Below are 19295 nucleotides of genomic sequence, written 5' to 3'. Positions count from 1 at the left end.
TCAATAAATAGTCTTGCATATAACAGTAAGTGCTAAGGAAGAAAATAAAGCAGAGAACATGCTGTGGTTTGTGCTGCCCAAAATTGATGTGTCATAAACTTAGTCCTCAATGCAACAGTAGTGACAGATGAAACTTTTAAGAGGTGGTCAGACCTTGATGGTCTGCCCTGGTGAATGAATTAATGTCTGTCATGGGAATGAGTTTGTTATAAAAGTAAATTCAGCCTGTGCTTGCTGTCTCTTACCCTCCCTATCCTGCTAGCCTTCTGCCATGGGATGATACAAAAAGAAGGTCCTGGCCCGTGTCTTGATATTGGACTTCCTAGAATTCAGAATAATGAGAAATAAATATTTTTCTTTATATATTATCCAGTCTGTGGTATTCTGGTGTAGCAACACAAATGGATGAAGACAGAAAGGGGATTGGAAGAGTGTGCAGGTAGGAAGTGTCAAATTTACATAGAGAGTCTGGGCAAAAGACTCACTAAGAATGTGACCTTTGCATACAGACGTGAGAGATGGTCATGTTGACGTATGGGGTAAAGACGAATTTGGGCAGAGTGAGCAGCGAGTGTGTGCAGCTGGGAACCACCAGTTTACTCTAGCAGGGAGAGGGAGTGCAGAGTAGTCACAGATGAGGTAGGCTTGGTCTCTTTTCATTAGAACCACGTCTTTCAGTTGGAATGACACGGGAAACCTTGGAGGCGTTTGAGCAGATGCAGGACATGATCTGATATGTGTTTAGCAGAATCACTCTGACCACTGAATGGGGAGGGTTGAGTGTAGAAGCAAGGAGGTAGAAGGTTATTGCAATAATGCAGGTGAGAGATGACAGTGGCTAGGACCAGTGTGTGGGCAGCAGGGTGGTGAGCTATGGCTGAATTCAGGACATATTATGAAGGTAAAGGCTTTGTAATGTTGTTGCTGTGAAGCAAAAGGAGAAAGGATTCCAGGGCAAGACACTACATATTCAGTCTTAGCATCTGGAATCATGGAATCACCATCAACCAAGATGGAGACGGCTGAAGGAGAGGCTTGGTGATGGAGAGGAAGGAGATCAGTAGGAACTCGGTTTTGAACATGTGAAGTTCCAACTATTTGATTTCTAGAGTTGGATATATGAGTCTTGAGTTCTAGATGGAGGCACAGACCTAGAGATTGGGGAACCACCAACCTTGGTATTTGTAGATGGTCAGACGCTATTCAAGCATAAACTATCATCACGTAGCAATTACCCATGAAAACAACACACCAGCAAACACTGGCCCGCTTAAGGTTTGGAACCCTAAAGCTACTTTTTAAAACCTATGTTTAGCAGAACACATTCTTTTTTAAGCAAATGGGGCATATACAAGCTGTAAGTTTTTCTCGTTCTGCTTCTCAACTATTTTATTGCTGATCTTAAATGCAAAGAGGTTCAGAAATTCCTAATTAATGATAAGTTTGCAAAGCATCTTTAGTGGGAAATTGTGAGAAGGCCATGTAGTGACATCTTCCTTGAGACAGCTTGTCTTCCTAGAAATTGAAAAGCTCAAATGTGAAATGCACAGCTTTGCAGAAGCGTGAAGCTGCTAGGTCAGCCGCTGTCTTGATATAATCGTGTACTAAGGGATATTCTGCAATCTTTGATAAGAAATATGCTGGTGGTTTTAAAACATAAACACTATTAAACACTCTACCTTGCAAGGAGAATGGAAAGAAATCTTTCTCAAGATTTCACCATTGAAAATTTGAGGATGGAACAATTCATGAAAAACACAAAGAGGAATATATAAAGAGGAGACCCAAGAATAATGTTTATATGAAACCACTGCAAACTGAAGTTATATGGAGAATCAGAAAACATATTTTGCCTTTTTGCTTTTATATATATGCATGTCAAGTCACAAAAATACAAATAGAAATACTTGAGCCCTGGATGCAATTTTTTTAAATATTTGGGGTAGGCAAGGCAAATTCTTGAATTTCTGGTTCTGGAAATGGTGGAGTAGCTTGTATTGGACTAGCTCTTCTTCTGGTATTAGTTGTAGACTCTGGACAAACATAAATTTTCACTATTTGAAGGCTCCAGAGAAATGACAAATGTTAGGTAGAAATTGGAGGGAATTTGATCCTTAAGAGCAGGGAACCACAATGACTGAGGTTCTTACCTTTATAGCTTCTCCCCCTGACCACTCCCCAGCTCCTGAGGCATGCAGCAGCTGCAACCAGAGCACACAGCACAACGTTTTTGACTTACCAGCGAATGGAGTCTGGGGCTGCCCAAGCAGCTGGAAATCAAGGGGATGAACCTTGGGAAAGAGGGAGCCACAAAGAGGAAGCCCCAAATCTGTATGTATATGAACTCACTTTAAATTTTTGGCTGACCCATGAACCTTACCTGAAAAGACAAGACTCCAAGGACAGCAAGGTAAAACAACAGCTGAAAAGCTGTAAGGAGAGAGCAACAATCTCACCTGCTGCCTGCAGCAATTTGGAGTCTGCACATGACCGAGTTGAAAGGATTCTGTGAACACTCTATACTTCCCAGAGAAACCTCCGAAGGGCCATGCCTGGGAGTGATGGTTATGTCCTAAGTCTAAAGAATTTGCCCTAAAACGAATAGCAACACTAAAATTCATCTCTTTAAAGTGTAATACCAAGCATTGGCAAGTTCAAGGTTATTTCTTCAAGGTAAGACAAATGACTACTTAAAGTTAAAATCGACACTCTATTAAGAGAGTGAACAAATACTCAAAGACTCTTCAACCTATAATGTATAGTAAACAGACTGAAAAATGAATGTCTAGACATGTAAATAAATAGTAAAAACACCACAGGGGTATAAGGAAAAACAACAGATAGAAAAATAAGGAAAAACAACCGATAGAAAAATATCTGAAATGACTCAGATGTTGGATGTAGAAGCCAAGAAGTTTTAGCCAGCTATTATAGATATACAAAGACTAAGGAAAATATTGTTATAATGAGTAAATACATGGAGAATTTCATTGGGAAGTTATCTAAAATGCAAAATTTTAAAAGATCCCAATTACACAAGACATCATCATAGGCAATGATTTTTTGGGTAAGACCCCAAAAGCACAGCAACAAAAGCAAAAATAGACAAGTTGGAATGTATCAGACTAAAAAGCTTCTGCCCTGGAAAGGAATCAATCTATAGAGAGAAATACGAACACATGATCTGCAGAATAGGAAAAAATATTTGCAAGCTATTCCTCCAATGAGGGATTAATATCCAGAATATATAAGAAATTAAAACAGCTCAACAGTTTAAAAAAATCTGACTACAAGTGTACAAATGATCTGCTGAACAGAAATTTCTCAAAAGAAAATAAGTAAGTGAAGAACACGTATATGAAAAAATGCTCAAGATCACTAATTATCAGGGAAATGCAATCAAAGCCACAATGAGATTTCATCTCAACCCAGTTAGAATGGCTATAATCAAAATTACAGCAACAAGAACTAAATAAGAAGCAAGTATGCTGAGAAGGAAACTCTTAAACACACTCAGTGAGTGGAGATGCAAATTAGTACAACTATTATGCAAAAGAGTTCAGGGGGTACTCACAAATGAAAAATAAAACTATTATGTGATTCAGTTGTCCTGCTACTGGGCATAAACCCAAATAAAATGAAATTACCATCAGCGAGATAGCTACCCGCCCCAACCCCCATCTTCTACAGCACTATTCTCACTAGCCCAAATATAGAGTCATTCAAGGCCCACTGATGGATGAATGGATAAAGAAAACGTGTTATATCTACATGGTGGAATGTTGTTCAGCCATAAAAAGAACAAAATCCTGTCACTTGTAGCAACATGGATGGAACTAGAGGACATCATGGTAAGTGAAATGAGCCAGACACAGAAAGACAAGTATCACCTGTTCTCACTCATATGTAGAAGCTTTAAAAAAGGTGATTTCTTAGAAGTAGAGAATGAAGTGCTCACTAGAGGCCAAGAAGGACTGGGGAGGGGGAGCATGGAGAAGCCTGGAGAACAGGCACCAAAATACAGTGACATGGGAGCAATCAGTGTTCACACTCCTCAGCACAGCAGGGCGACTTTGCCTTTAACAATTTATTACACATCTCAGAAGAACAAGAAGAGAGAAGTGCACCAGTTCCCAATACAAAGAAATGATAAATATTTGAAATGACAATGCTAATCATATGTATCAGATTATCATACTACACTGAAGACATGTGCAATTAAAGACAGCAAAAACAAACAAACGAAAGGTCCAGAAGTGAAAAGAAAGGTATTTGACAAATGGATGAAATTGGAGAATATCATGCTAAGTGAGATAAGCCAATCTCAAAAAACCAAAGGAAGAATGATCTCGCTGATAAGTGGATGATGACACATAATGGGGGGTGGGAGGGGTTAGTGTTAGGGTTAGAGTTAGGGTTAGGGAGGGGGGCAAGAATGGGGGAAGGAAGGACTGTATAGAGGGAAAAGAGGGGTGGGAGGGGTGGGGGGAAGGGAAAAAATAACAGAATGAATCAACCAACATTACCCTATGTAAATTTATGATTACACAAATGGTATGCCTTTACTCTATGTACAAACAGAGAAACAACATGTATCCCATTTGTTTACAATAAAAAAAAAAAAAAGAAAGGTATTTGAAGCAGGGCACGGTGGTGCATGCCTGTAACCCTAGTGACTCAGGAGGCTGAGACAGGAGTATCATAGGTTCAAAGCCAGCCTCAGCAATGGTGAGGCACTAAGCAACTCAGTGAGACCCTGTCCCTAAATAAAATACAAAGTAAGGCTGGGGACATGGCTCAGTGGTCAAGTACCCCTGAGTTCAATCCCCAGTACCAAAAAAAAGAAAAGTAAGGTATTTGAAATGAAAATAAACAAACAAAAACCCACCCACAGGGTGGGTTTAAGAGCAGTTTGGAGATGGCACAAGAGTCTGTAAACTTGAAAATGGGTATTTTGAAATTATCCATCCTAACTCACAGAGGAAAGTGCCTTCAAAACTTCACAAAAACAGCCTCAGTAAACTTTGGAGAAAAAACAGAGAGAACAGGGCAGAAAAATTGTGAAGAAATAATGGGCAAAATTTTTCTCAAATGTGAAAATTATCAACTGACATAATCAAGAAGCACCATGCATCTCAAAGGATAAATACACTTGAACTCATTGTTTTCAAACAGCTGAAGAATCAAAACCAAAAAAAAAAAAAAAAAAAAGAAAGAAATCTCAAAAACCCTCAGACAGAGTGAGGAAAAATGATAAGAATAATTTCTGATTTCTCATTGGGGATAATGAGGAAAACAGCATTCTGTATCCAGCAGAAATATTATTTTCAGAAATGAAGGAACAACAAAGATACATTCTACAGGTATTAAAAGGATCATAAGGAAATCTTATAAACAACAGGAAGTAAAAAATATTGGATAATTGAGTTAAAATTTCCTTAAAAAGAAATTTACCAAAATGGACAAAAAAAGAAATAAAGATTACAAATAATTCTGACTATTAAAGAAGCTGACTTTGTTATTTAAAACCTTCAAACAAAGACATCTCTAGGCCTAGATGACTATGCTGTTGAATGCTGAACAAACATTTGGGGAAGCCGTAGTATTCGTCTTACACAAATTCTGTCAGGAAGTAAGAGGAAGGAACACTTCCTGATCATTGTCAGGGGCCTAGCACAGCCTGATATGATGATTTGACAGCACCATTACAAGGCAAGAAATTTCAGACCCACATCCCCATGCACACAATTGAAAAATACTATTTTTATATTAAATCCAGCACTTTGCAAAAAGAATACTATATCACTTTTGAGTGGGACTTTTCCCAGTATTCAAGCTTGATTTAAGATTCAAATTATTCTCAAATTATTCCATGAAATTGAAAGGGAGGGAACATTCCCAAATATAGTCTATGAAGCCAGTATAACAATGATACCAAAAGCAGGCAAAGACACTTCAAGGAAAGAAAACTCCAAATGTCTCCAATGAACATAGGTACAAAACTCCTTAATAAAAATATTAGCAAACCACATTCAAAAACACATGAAAAAAATAATGCACCATGACCAAGTGGGCTTCCTCCCAGGGATGCAAGTTTGGTTCAACATACACAAATCAACAAATATAATTCACCACTTAGATAGAAGATTAAGGAAAATATTAAAGTTCTTCCTTGTTCATGTGCCTGCAGTGACTTTGCATATCCTTGATAGAACATCTAGAGAGTACAGACTTCTCTGTGGGTCTGGCTCCCTCACCAGAACTCAGAGACATTCGCTTATCTCAAGGCAAAACTCCCTTCCTTCATGGAGCTGGCCAGTCCTTGTGGGGAAGGAGTGTCCTTGAGGGAATTAAGTATAGTGCTAAGCCATGTAGGCTGTTGAAATGGTGTCTTCTTTGTTCCAGCTCATATTTAAGGAGTCCACTGGAAGTAAGACTTTGGAGTCTTACCCATGTAGATGATGCTCTACTGGGACTTCCCAATTGGGACCCTGAAAAGCTTCCCCAGGACTCCCCAGATGGATGACTTTAGGAGTTGGGGTTCTAATCTGGGGATGGATTTTCTTCACTTTCTCTCCCTCACCTTTCACTTTAACTTTTTACATTATTGCTAAAATAAATGTTATTGTGCATATGGAAGACTCCATATTGCCTATGGGATCTGACTTGTCAAATTCAGCAGCTGCAAACAAATGTTACAATAGAATTAAGGACAAGAATCATATAATCATCTCAATAGACATAGAAAAGGCCTTTGATAAAATCCAGCATCCATTCATGTTAAAAAGCCTCAAAAAACTAGGAATAAAAGGAACTTACCTCAACATTATAAAGGTTATATATGACAAACCCAAAGCCAACATCAAACTGAAAGGAGAAAAACTGAAAACATTTTCTCTAAAATCTGGTTGTCCACTCTTACTACTTCTATTCAATGTAGTTCTCAGAACTCTAGTCAGAACTATCAGGCAAAAGAAGGAAATCAAAGTGGCACAAACAGGAAAAGAAGGAGTCAAAGTATCTGTTTGCTGATGACATGATCCTACATCTAGCAGAACCAAAACATTCCACCAAAAGACTTCTAGAGCTGATAAATTAATGCAGCAAAGTAGCAGGATACAAGATCAACACTCATAAATAAATAGCTTTTCTATACTCCAATGAGATTCTTCTGAGAAAGAAGTCAGGAAAACCGTTCCTTTCACAATAACCTCAAAAAATAAAATAAAATAAATACTTGGGAATTAATCTAACCAAGGAGGTGAAAGATCTCTACAATGAAAACTTATAGAACACTGAAGAAAGAAATTGAAGAAGAACTTAGAGGTTGGAAAGACCTCCCATGTTCTTAGATAAGTAGAATGAGTATTGTCAAAATGGCCATGCTACTAAAAGTAATATACAGATTCAATGAAATCCCCATTAAAATACCAATGACATTCTTTACAGAACTAGAAAAAATAGTCCTTAAATTTAGTTGGAAGCATGAGAGACCCAGAATAGACACAGCAATTCTGAGCAAGAGGAATGATACAGGAAGCATCACAATACCTGATCTCAAATTATACTACAGAGCTATAGTAACAAAATGGCATGGTATTGGCATCAAAACAGACATGAGGACCAATGGGATAGAAGACACAGAGACAAATCCACAGACTGAAATACTTGACAAAGACACCAAAACTATATGCTGGAGAAAAGATAGCCTTTTTAACAAATGTTGCTGGGGAAACTAGATACCCATATGTAGAAGAATGAAATTAGATCCCTCTCACCTGCACAAAGTCAAATCAAAATGGATCAAAGACTTAGGAATTAGTCCAGAAACTTGGCAACTACTAAAGAAAACACAGGGTTAACACCCCATGGTATAGGTGCAGCTACCCACTTCCTCAACGAGAACCCCTAAAGCTCAAGAAATAAAACTAAGAATCAATAAGTAGGATGCCATCAAATTAAAAAACTTCTGCACAGCCAGGGAAATGATTAAGAGTGTAAAGGCACATTCCTGTAATCCTGGCAGCTAAGGAGGCTGAGGCAGGAGGATCAAAAGTTCAAAAGCCAGCCTCATCAATTTATTCAAGGAGCTAAGCAACCCAGAAAGACTCTGTCCCTAAATAAAATATAAAAAGGGGGATGTGTGTCTCAGTGGTTAAGCACCTCTGGGTTCAATCCCCGGTCCAAAAAAAAAAAAAGAATGTGAAGGCAGAGCCTAGAAAATCTTTGCCATTTTCCTGCTGCTCCTCTGACAGGGGATTAATATCCAGAATATAAAAAGAACTCAAAAAACCAAAACCAAAACCAACCCAATCAATAAATGGGCAAAAGAATTTTTTTAAAAAAATTTCTTAAAAGATGAAACATAAATGTGCAACAAATATGTGAGAAAATGTTCAACATCTCTAAGCAATCAGGAAAATGCAAATTAAAACTACACTATGATTTTACCTCACTCCATTCACAAAGGCAGTTATCAAGAACACAAACAATACGCCTTGCTAGGAGGATGTGGAAAAAAAGGTACACGCATGCACTGTTGGTTGGTAGGACTCAAATTAGCACAACCACTCTGGGAAGAGTATGGAGACTCCTCAAAAAACTAGTAATGGAACCACCATGTGACCAGCTATTCCACTCCTTGGTATTTATCCAAAGGACTAAAATCACTATATTATGGTATACTGGCAAATCTATGTTTACAGCAACACAGTTCACAATAGCCAAGTAATGGAGCCAACCCAAGAGTGTGTCAATGGATGAATGGATAAAGAAAATGTGATACACATAAACCAAGGAGTTTTCTTCAGTCATAGAGAAGAATGGAATCATGGCATTTCTTGGTAAATGGATGGAAACAGAGAACATGCTAAGTGAAATAAGCCAGCCTCAAAAAATTAAGGGTCAAATGTTGTCCTCTCATATACAGAAGTTAGAGCAAAATTAGGGAAAGAAGATGGTGGGGGGAATCAGATATCATGAATATATAGGGAAGATCAGTGGAGTAGATGAAGAATGAGAGGGAGAGTGGAAGGAAGTAAAGGGGGAAGAAATATGGGATTAATTCAACAAAATCAGGTTATATGTAATATGTAAGTGTACAACAGTGAAGTCACCTTTATGTATATGTAGAAAATACCAATAAAAATTAGTAAAGGAGTGAAAGGAAGATCAGTAGAGGAAGGAGAGGAGGAAAAGGGAGGGGAATGGGCATTGAAATCATATTTTTGTATGTATGATTTTGTCAAAATCAACCCAGCTACTCTGTGTGATTGTAATGCTCTACCAGGAGGAAAAAATGAGCCTCAATTCCTACATCACACTATATACAAAAATTAATTTGGAATGGATCACAGACCTAAATGTAAACACTAAAACTATTAAGCTTCAATAAGAAAACATTGCAGACCTTTGTGACCTTATGGTAGACAGAGATTTTTTTAGCAAGGAAACACAAAACACTAAATGTTAAAGAAAAAAAATTGATAAATTGGACATCATCATTTAGAACTTCTGCTCATCTAAAGAAAATTAAAAAGCTAGCCAAAAGAGAAAATACTTGTTAAAAAATACTTTTGACAAAAGAATTATACAAAAATATACAAATCACTCATGGTGATCAACAAGACAAATTAGCTGATAAAAAAATGTTTATGGCAACACAATTCATAGTAGCCAAAATACAGAATCAGCCCTGATGCCTGTTAATCGATAGATGAATGGATACAGAAAATGTGATGTGTATACACAATGGCACTTCACAAAAGAAAACATAGGAATGGTTAATATGTATATAAAATGAAATTTAGTGCTCAATCTTATTAATCATCAGGAAAATATAAATTAAGGCATATTTTTGCAGAAAGCAAAATGTCTAAATTTTTTAACTGACAATGACAAATTTAACAATGATATGGAGACTCTTGAACTCTCACACTTCACTAGCAGAACCATTCAATGCTACAATGACTTTGGAAAACTATTAAGCACTTTTGAAAAAAAATTAACATATATCCCATTGTGACCCAGAGATCTCACCCCTAGTTATTTTCCCAAAAGAATAATAAAATAATGGAAATAATAAAATAATAAAAATTTCCACACAAATATTTGTATAAGAATTATCATAGGAACCTTATTTCTATTCACCAAATGTGGGACTATAGGAAGGTGACAGCAAATTATGGTAAATTCAGACAAGAGAATACTATTTAGCAATTTCAGAAATGAACTACAGATCAACACAACAGCACAGATGAATTTCAAAATCTTGGGTTGAGCAAATGCAGTCAGGCATAAAAGAGTGCTATGATTCATTTCCATTCAGTTTATACGAATATTCCTCCAGCAATCAAATAACTTTAGAGAAATCCTTTAATCCTGCTGAGAGTGTGTTTTGGTGATAAACACTGAACTCTCAAAGATGAATTTTCAATTAATATAACTGGTAAATTTAACAGAGCAAACTTTCTTCTACAAAAGACTATTAATCTCTCTAAACAAAAATAAATGACTTAATCAAGACCTCTAAAATCTCAGTATGAAGTCATTTAAAAACTATACCAACCAAAGTTGTCTGTATAGTTTTTAAAGTATCAAGGTCATATTTATCTTTTGTGCTGATTAAAAAAAAAGTTGCACGAATTTCCTGAGTTATGATTTTAACACAACCTTCCACAGATGTCCTATTGTGACCAAAAGAAAGAATCATATCATGTATTTTAAGAAATCATAGAGACTGTGAATGAAAATTAGAATTTCATTATTGATTTGCCTTTATGATGTCCCTCTAGTAGGTTTTAAATTTTCTTTAGGAACTCTTGAACTTCATTTTGGGCAGTAACTTGATGACATATCACATTACGGCAGTATCTTCTAAGTCAGAGAATAAGACCTATCAACAAAGTTGCTGGACTTAGGAACACATGATAAAGATCAGTTCCACAGTCATTTTGACAGAAGCAAGCATACTTGAGGTGATATAATTTATTACTTCCTCCTAAGCAGGACAACCAGGAGACTTATCTGTGAAAGAAATGAAGTGAACTGACACAGGGAAGCAGCTGCTTATTGACAGACAGACCAGGTCTCAGGTTCCCAGCCTGCCCAGTGGCCCTTGGAGACTCCAAAGGTCACCCATACAGATGTTGTGTACTGAAGTTCTAGTCTAGTGTTTTGGGTTTGCTGTCTTTTGATCTTCTAGATATGGATCCTCTCTGACTTCTGCCTGAACCTCTGGGACCACCATGAGACAGGTGCAGAGGGGCCAAGTTCTGCAATGTCACTTTGCCAAGGTGCTGTTATGTGTCCTTGAATGGCATAGACATTCCTGGTCTTGGGAAAAAGCAGCAAACCGTGAACTCTGGTAAAAATCAACATATCCACATATTCTTTCTTTAGTAGAAACCTTATTTACAAGGTGACATGAAGCAGTTTTCTTTTAAATAGACTCTGCATATTTTTTGAAGCTTTATACCCATTGAACAACTCCCCTTACAAAGCAAATAATAACACTCATATAGCAGGTAAATTATAATGTAATACTCATCCTCTCCCTTTTTCTTTTATTAAAACCAACATCTCCTAACTAATGACTCTGACAACTATATCTAGCTTGAATGAAAATAGAAAAAATAACAATAATGCTGGCTACTAATCTAACAAGGGTGAGCATTCTTACTCAGGTAAGCTTGTGAGTATGAAAAGGATTATTTTTAAAATTATGACCATGTGCTATAGTTTGGATCTTGAAGGTTCCCCAAAGGCCCAAGTGTTGAAGGCTTCATCCCTAGCTTGTGACATTGCTGCATAGCAGAACCTTTCAGAAGTGGGGCTCAGTGGGAGGAAGTTGGGTCATTGGGGGGGGGGCATGCTTTTGAAAGGGATATAGAGATGCTAGTATCTCCCCTGCCTACCTTTGCTTTCTGGCTGCCATGAGGTAAGCAGGCCTCCTTCAGCACATGCTCCCACCATGAGGTACTGTGCTGCCACAGGCCCAAAGTCTCCACATACTGAAACCATGATCCCAAATGAACCTTTCCTCTTTCTAAGTTTATTTATCTCAGCTATTCATTATAGCAATGGAAAGCTGACTAACACATCATGTAAACCTTGGTTTAAATTTAGGATTAAAATTTGACCATGAGCTTAAATAAAAAATAATTTTCATTTAAATCCTGAGGATGGAGGATAACCCAAAAACAACATTTAGTGTTAGTTGCATCAAAGTGGGGAATTTAGAAAAAAGTAATACAGGACAATACAGTTAAAAATGTATGGAACTTGGAAGTTCTGATTCTTCAGTCCCTGTCTGAATGTCAGGTCACACACTTGAGTTTGAGACTGGGGAAGGAAATTGAGCATGGAAGATGGAAGACTGTACAGAATGAAGAGAGGACCCTTCACTCTGCAATTGTAAGATGTGAGGGAAGGCCTGAAGACACGGGACAATTTCAAATCCTAGAAGAATTAATATGTGGGAAGGAAAAGTTTTCTCTATGGCCCTGTATAAGTTAGGAACACTTGCAATTGCAAAAAGAAATGAAAGCCAAATAACTAATGTTTTAGTCAACTGTTTTGCTGCTGTGACCAAAAGACCTGACAATCAGAGGAGGAAAAGTTTGCACGGAGACTCCTGGTTACAGAGGTCTCAGTCCATAGATGGACATAAATGGCTCCATTGCTCTGGGTCCAAGGTAAGGCAGAGCATCAGAGCAGAAGAATGTGGTGGAGGAAAACAGCTCAGGAAATGCCCACCAAGAAGCATGGAGAGCTCTGCTCATCAAGATCAAAATATATACCCCAAAGGAATGCCCCCAAAGACTTGCCTCTTGCAGCCACACCCTACCTGCCTACAGTTATCACCCAGTTAATCTCTGTTGGGGGGTTAATGCAATGATTAGGTTAAGGATCTCATAACCCAATCATTTTGCCTCTGAACTTTCTTGCATCATCTCACACAAGAGCTTTTGGGGGACACCTAATAGCTAAACCATAATAGCTAAGAAAAGAGAGGAATTTTCAGGATTTCATCATTGACAACAGCAGAGATTGATTCCAGCATGGCTCTGTCCAGGTGCCACAAAGCAACCTCTAAAAACAATCTCAGTTCCTCTCAGTTCTGAGTTCCTCTGTTCTCATTCTCAAGAAGACCATCTCTTATGCAGCAAAGAAGGCCTCCAATCACTAAGCCTCATTTTCCTAGCAGATAGGAAGTACCTCTTCCCCAGTATCTCAGGATCAAACTCCTATCTATGTAAGCCACTCACTGAGACTGAGGGGCTCACATGCCCATCCCTGAAGCTGAGCCACACAAGACAAATGGGTCAGGGGAGCCTTCCCAAAGGAAAATAGGAGGGGAATACTGGACAGAGCAGAGTAGACACTGGACAGGTAAAAACTAGAGGTCCTCTACAGATTATAATGGATAAAACAAAGTAATAGGAACTGCAAATTTGCTTATTGCCATTCAACTAAAGGAAGACAATTTGACCAATAAGAACCATCCCCAAGTTGGGACTAGAGGAAGTCGTGAGTTCTGTCATAGAAGTTCTAAGTAAGGACTTGCATGTCTAAGGTTTCTATCTATCAGTCAAATCGAAGGATTGATCTGTAATAGAACACCACAATTATCTCCTGCTTGCTCTGCTATGGTCTACTCTGGTCCACCCTAGTCCATCATCAGACCTTAACTGTGCAATTGCAAATGGCCCCTGACTCATCTCCCTGCCTTCTCTCTACAGTCCTATGCTATAGGATCCTTAGGCATCCTTCCAGCAAATCTCCAAATCTGGGGATAATCTGTGAATTACTGATCCAATCTCAAAACAATATCTCATCTAGTTTTCCTTGTATTTAAGACTTATAAAAATGGTAGCACACTGCATGTAGCTCTGTGCAGCTTTTCTAATTCACTCAATATTGTATCTAAGGTAACTGTGGTGTTCATTACTGTAATAAGCCTTTGGGTGGCTACATCATCATTCATTTTTCCAGTCTCCTGTTGACCACAGTTGGGTTGTGTTCATTTTTGCTCCTACTAATACTGTACATGTAGACATTTTAGTATGTGATTCCTCATGCACATGTCTAAGAGTTTCTCTAGAGAGTTGATTCTCAACCTTGATGGCACTTTGGAAACATATAGGGATATTTAAATCACATTGATGCCAGGGTTCTGTTTTTAGAAACTTTCATTTAATTGATCTGAGGTGTGACCTGAGCATTTTTTAAAAAATTCCTTAGAAATGGATTTGCTGGGTCAAATAGTAATTGAGTATTCAACTTTGAAATCAGCTGTGCCTGGGGCAGGGGATGCAGCCCAGTGATATGGCACTTGCCTAGCATGTGCCAGGCCCTGCGTTTGGTTCCCAATACTACAAGAAAAAAATTTGACTTGTGTCAGTTTATATGCACCATCACTATATAAGTGTCCTTGTTCTACTATATCCTTGCCATCTGGTCTATCAATCTACTAGGTTTATTCGTGGTTATGATATGTATATGAGGTGTCCCCCAAAAGCTCCTATGTTAGTGTAGGAATATTCCAAGAAGTAATGAGTAAAGTATGAGAGCTGTAAACTAATCGGTCCATCCTAGTTTGAATGGGCTGACTGGGTGGTAACTGCGAGTGGCTGGAGGAGGTGGGTCCCTGGGGGCCTTGCCCTAGAAGGGTGCATCTGCCCTGCATCCTCTTTCTCCTTCCCCTTCTCTCTGCATCCAGGCTGCCACAAATGGAGAAGCTTCCCTCCATCCGCTATGAGACCTTGGGCCCAGAAGCAATGGAGTTGGCCAACCATGGATTGAACTGCTGAAATCATGAGCCCCAAATAAACTTTCCCTCCAATAAATTGTTCTTGTAAAGTGTTCAGGTATTTCAGTCACAATGATGGAAAGCTGAGTAACACATTCATCTTTAGTATTTACTATGAAGTATACGTTCGTATTTTTCTTTCACTTTTCTTTTGAATTAATAGTCTTTGTTTGAAATCCTGGGGATTGAACTCAGGGCCTCATGCATACTAGGCAAGTGCTCTACCACAGAGCTATATACCTAGCACTGTCCATTTAATATAGTTTAACATTACTTTTCTATTAGAGTTGGCATTTTTTCTTGTTTAAAAAATCGCTCCCTATCCAAAAACCATAAGTACATTCTTTGATATACTTTTTGAAACATTCAAAGCTTTCCCCTTTCTTATGTAAGTGTTTATCCATCAGGAATTGATGAATATTTTTTATGCAATGTGGTACAACTTAAAGATGAATAATATAGCATGGGGTAAGTGTGTGCAAGTGTATGTGAGTGTGTGTGTGTGGGGTGTGATCTTTAACATGAATCAACAGGAGGATGTCCATTACATAAAATAATCCAGGCACAGAGAGACAAATATCATACTCTTTTTCACTTGTGTCTCTAGTATAAAAAAGTTGGACTCAGAAACACAAAGTAAGATGGTAGTTACCAGAGTTTAGAGGTGAGTGGATTATGGAGACATTTGTCAAAGGATGCGTAATTCCTGTAGATAGGAGGACAAACTTCAAGAGATCCATAGTACATCACAGTGACTACAGTCAGTAACGACATACTGTATACTTAAAAAATGCTAAAAGAGTATATAGGAAGCATGTGAAGTGATGCATGTGTTCAACAGCTTGCTTTAGGCATTTGACAATGTAACCACAGAGAAAAACATATTGTATACCATGAAAACATACAATCTTTACTTATCAATTTTTTTTTCAAATTTTAAGTGTGGCATAATATATTTACTGTTTTTGATCTCAAATTATTTCAAATTCAGTTTGTAAAAGCAACTTTAAGCTTACGTAGGAAATAGAGGACAAATTCCAGTTTTTCTTTTTTTTTAATTGTTTCTTTTTAATTATACATGACAGTAGAATCTATTTTAACATAATTATAAAAGCATGGACTATATCTTTTTCTAATTCAGAACCCAGTACCTCTCCTTCCCTCTCTCCACCCCTCCCTTCCTTCTATTGACATTTCTGCCATTTACACATAGCTATTTTTCTAACTAATTTCTTGTGGATGTACATGATGGTGAGATTCACTGTGGTGTATTCACATATGTACATAGGAAAGTTATGTCACATCCATTCCACCATATTTCTTTTGCCTACCCCCTTCCTTCACTTTATTCCCCTTTGTCTACTCCACCGAACTTCTCTTCTATTCCCCAACCCTTATTGTGGGTTTCCATATATCAGAGAAAACATTTGACCTTTAATTTTTTTGAGATTGGCTTATTTCAATTGGCATGATCCATTCATTTATTGGAAAATGTCATAAAGTTACTCTTCTTTATGGCTAAGTAATACTCCATTGTGCATATATACCAGTTTTTCCATATGGATTACTTGTTCTGTCATTTGTTGAGTAGTCTATTTTCTCCCAAGTGAGTTGCAAGGCCCCCTCCAAAACACATCAAATTGCTCTATATGCCTGAGTTTATATCTGAGCTCTTTATTCTATTTCTTTGGAGATTTTCTCTATTCCTGCATCCACATTATATAATCTGTTGATTATTTCTTTACAATAAATCTTGATGTCCATTGGGCAGTTTGTCTCCCAACTCATTCACTCACCCAGTTTATTCTTTCTGGAGCATCTTAATACCTCTTGGGCCTGTGTTCTTTAATATTAGAATCAGCTTAATAAATTCTTGGGAAATCCCTTATTGGGCTCTAGATTGGAATTGACTGAATCTACAGATCAATATAGGTGAAATAGCATCTTTAAGGTATTGAACCTTCTCATGCAGAAACACGCTATTGCTCTCCCTGCAGTTTATTTTTTTTTTTTTCTTTTAAACTTTCCACCATATTTGTTCTACTTCATGAATGGGGAGGGCTTTAAAATTGAATACGAATAGAAATGTGTACCTAACTAGATAGTTCACCTTAACTACATAGGCCAAAAACAAACATAAATGGAAGTCACTTTTGAAAATTCTTCTTTATAGCACACCTTCAGTGGATGTATTCTAAAGACACATGAAACTGCTGCAAAGAAATGTTGAACTTTATGTAGTAGACACTGTTGGATACAGTGGATAGCTGCAGTGATTCCAATAAAATTTGTCTACATTATAGAATCAATATTCAAATATTGATTCAAATATGGGTGCTACGGAAAATCAGGGCTCTCATTTGGGAGAAGAGAGATAAAGATAAAGAATCAAGGAAGAAGAGGAAGAAATTGGTGGTATCAGCTTTGACTCAGAGGTAGCAAGATGAACTTTTGATTTACTCAAAACTATTTTGATGAACTTTTGATTTACTCAAAAGTATTTCCTAGCTGCCCAGGAAAAACATAATCAATGACACTGTGGTAGCAATGAACACATGAACACCTCGGTACTGGTTTTTTTTTTTTTTTTTTTTTTTAATGCCATTATTTACTCAAAGGAAATAAGACTCTTTGGAGAAATGGTTAATTCCAGATCTGGAGCAAGGTAAGTCCAAGGTAGTCCTAAAACTTATCATGCATGCCTAACAAAGGCTGCAGATACTGTCTTATAGGCCACCACATATTATAAGGACCTTAGAATCCCTTAGTCCTGAATATACCTTTAATTTGTATACTAATGTCATCTAATATTTTAATTTATATTTTTAACACCACAAATGGGCCTATTATTTTTTATATCACATTGCCTCCTGGGATTACATTCCTTTGTCCTAAAGTATAGCCCTTAGAAATTCTTCTGCAGTAGATGGTAAAATGTCTTTAATCTAAAAATGTCTCTATTTGCCCTTGCTCTTGAAAGGTAGTTTTTTTAAGATACAACTCCAAGTTATTCTTAGCACTTTGAGGGGAAAATTTTATTACTTTCACTTGAAGGGAAATTTCATTTCTTTTTCCGGTTTCCATTTGTACTGTTGAGAAGTCCCTCTCCGTCTTTTTACTCTTCCTTTGTAGCTCATCTTTCTTTTCTCTCTGCTTCTTTTAAGTTTGCCTGATTTGGGCGTTCTACAGTTGTACAACTTCATGTCTAGACATGAGCATCATTTTACTTGGCCTGCTTTGTATTCTTTGTGTTTCCTTTATCTGTGGATTTATGTCTTCAATCAGTTTTGGAAAATACTCAACCACAATTTTTTTAAATTTGGCTCTCTGTTCTTCATTCTCTCTGATCTCTACTTCTCAGGTTCTTTTAAGACATATGCTACACTTTCTTTTCTATCCATCATATATCTTAATCTCTGTATGCTACGTTCTGGGTGATTTCTGTTGGTTTTGTGCCAAGTTCCTAATTCTTTATTTGATTTCAACATACTGTTTAACTTATTCTTAACTTTTATTTTGATAATTATGATATTCATTTTTAAAAACATTTCTGTTTATTTTTGTGGTTCTGTATTTTATTTCTCTAAGCATTTCATTCATAGCTATTTGATATTCAGGTTGATTATTTCCAATTCTTAAAATCCTCAAAATTCTGAATATGTTTTCCTTTTTTCTGCTGATTTTCATTTGAGGGTGCTCCTCTTCATGTGGTCATGAGCTCATATTTTGTTGAAAACCTGGGGGCCCAGATTAAGGAGAAATACTTCAGAGATGATCTGTTTGCTCCTTCTGGGACTCAGAAGGCACTCAATTGGGGCCACTTTGCCCTTTCCCAGTCCCCTGATTAATTTTCCAGTCTCTTGTTCAACTCAGCTATTGGTCCAAGACTTAGTCTCCTGATAGCTATACAGAGATGGGATTTGCTTTTAGACCACATTTGCCTTTTATACATGAGCATTGCTCCTGCTTGAGTATCACGTACCTTGTAGAAGGGGGTGGGAGTATTTAGAGACTTCCTATTTTCCCTAACACAACCATATGATAAAAATTATGCTTTATGTATAGATAGTTGTTTTGAAGCCAGAGGGCTCTTTGGATTATCTAGCCTATCATCCATCCTCTTATTTTCCTCATTTCTTTCATTCTATTCTTTTTTTGAAAAATCTACTTCTTCTCATTCTGAAATGTCATATGTCTCAGAGATATCCTTTCACTACTATAACTTTTCTTTTTCAGTCTTTCTCTCCCTTGCCTCCACTTTTCTTTCACTACTTTAAAAAAAGATGGCATTTTCCAGAATCCCAGTCCTTTTTTTCCTTCTTGCTATTTATCTCATCCATATCTATGACCTTGTTTACAGTATTTCCATATACCTATATTTCCACCTCTAACAGACTCTTAAGTTACAAATTTATATTTTAAGCTACCTTCTTGTAACCTCCGATTGGATTTTCCTTAAACTCAACATTTTCAAAACTGGATT

The sequence above is a fragment of the Sciurus carolinensis genome, chromosome 7 (assembly GCF_902686445.1).
Source record: "Sciurus carolinensis chromosome 7, mSciCar1.2, whole genome shotgun sequence".
Taxonomy (NCBI): Eukaryota; Metazoa; Chordata; class Mammalia; order Rodentia; family Sciuridae; genus Sciurus; species Sciurus carolinensis.
The sequence above is the reverse complement of the archived record's forward strand: the minus strand, read 5'-3'. Positions refer to the sequence as shown.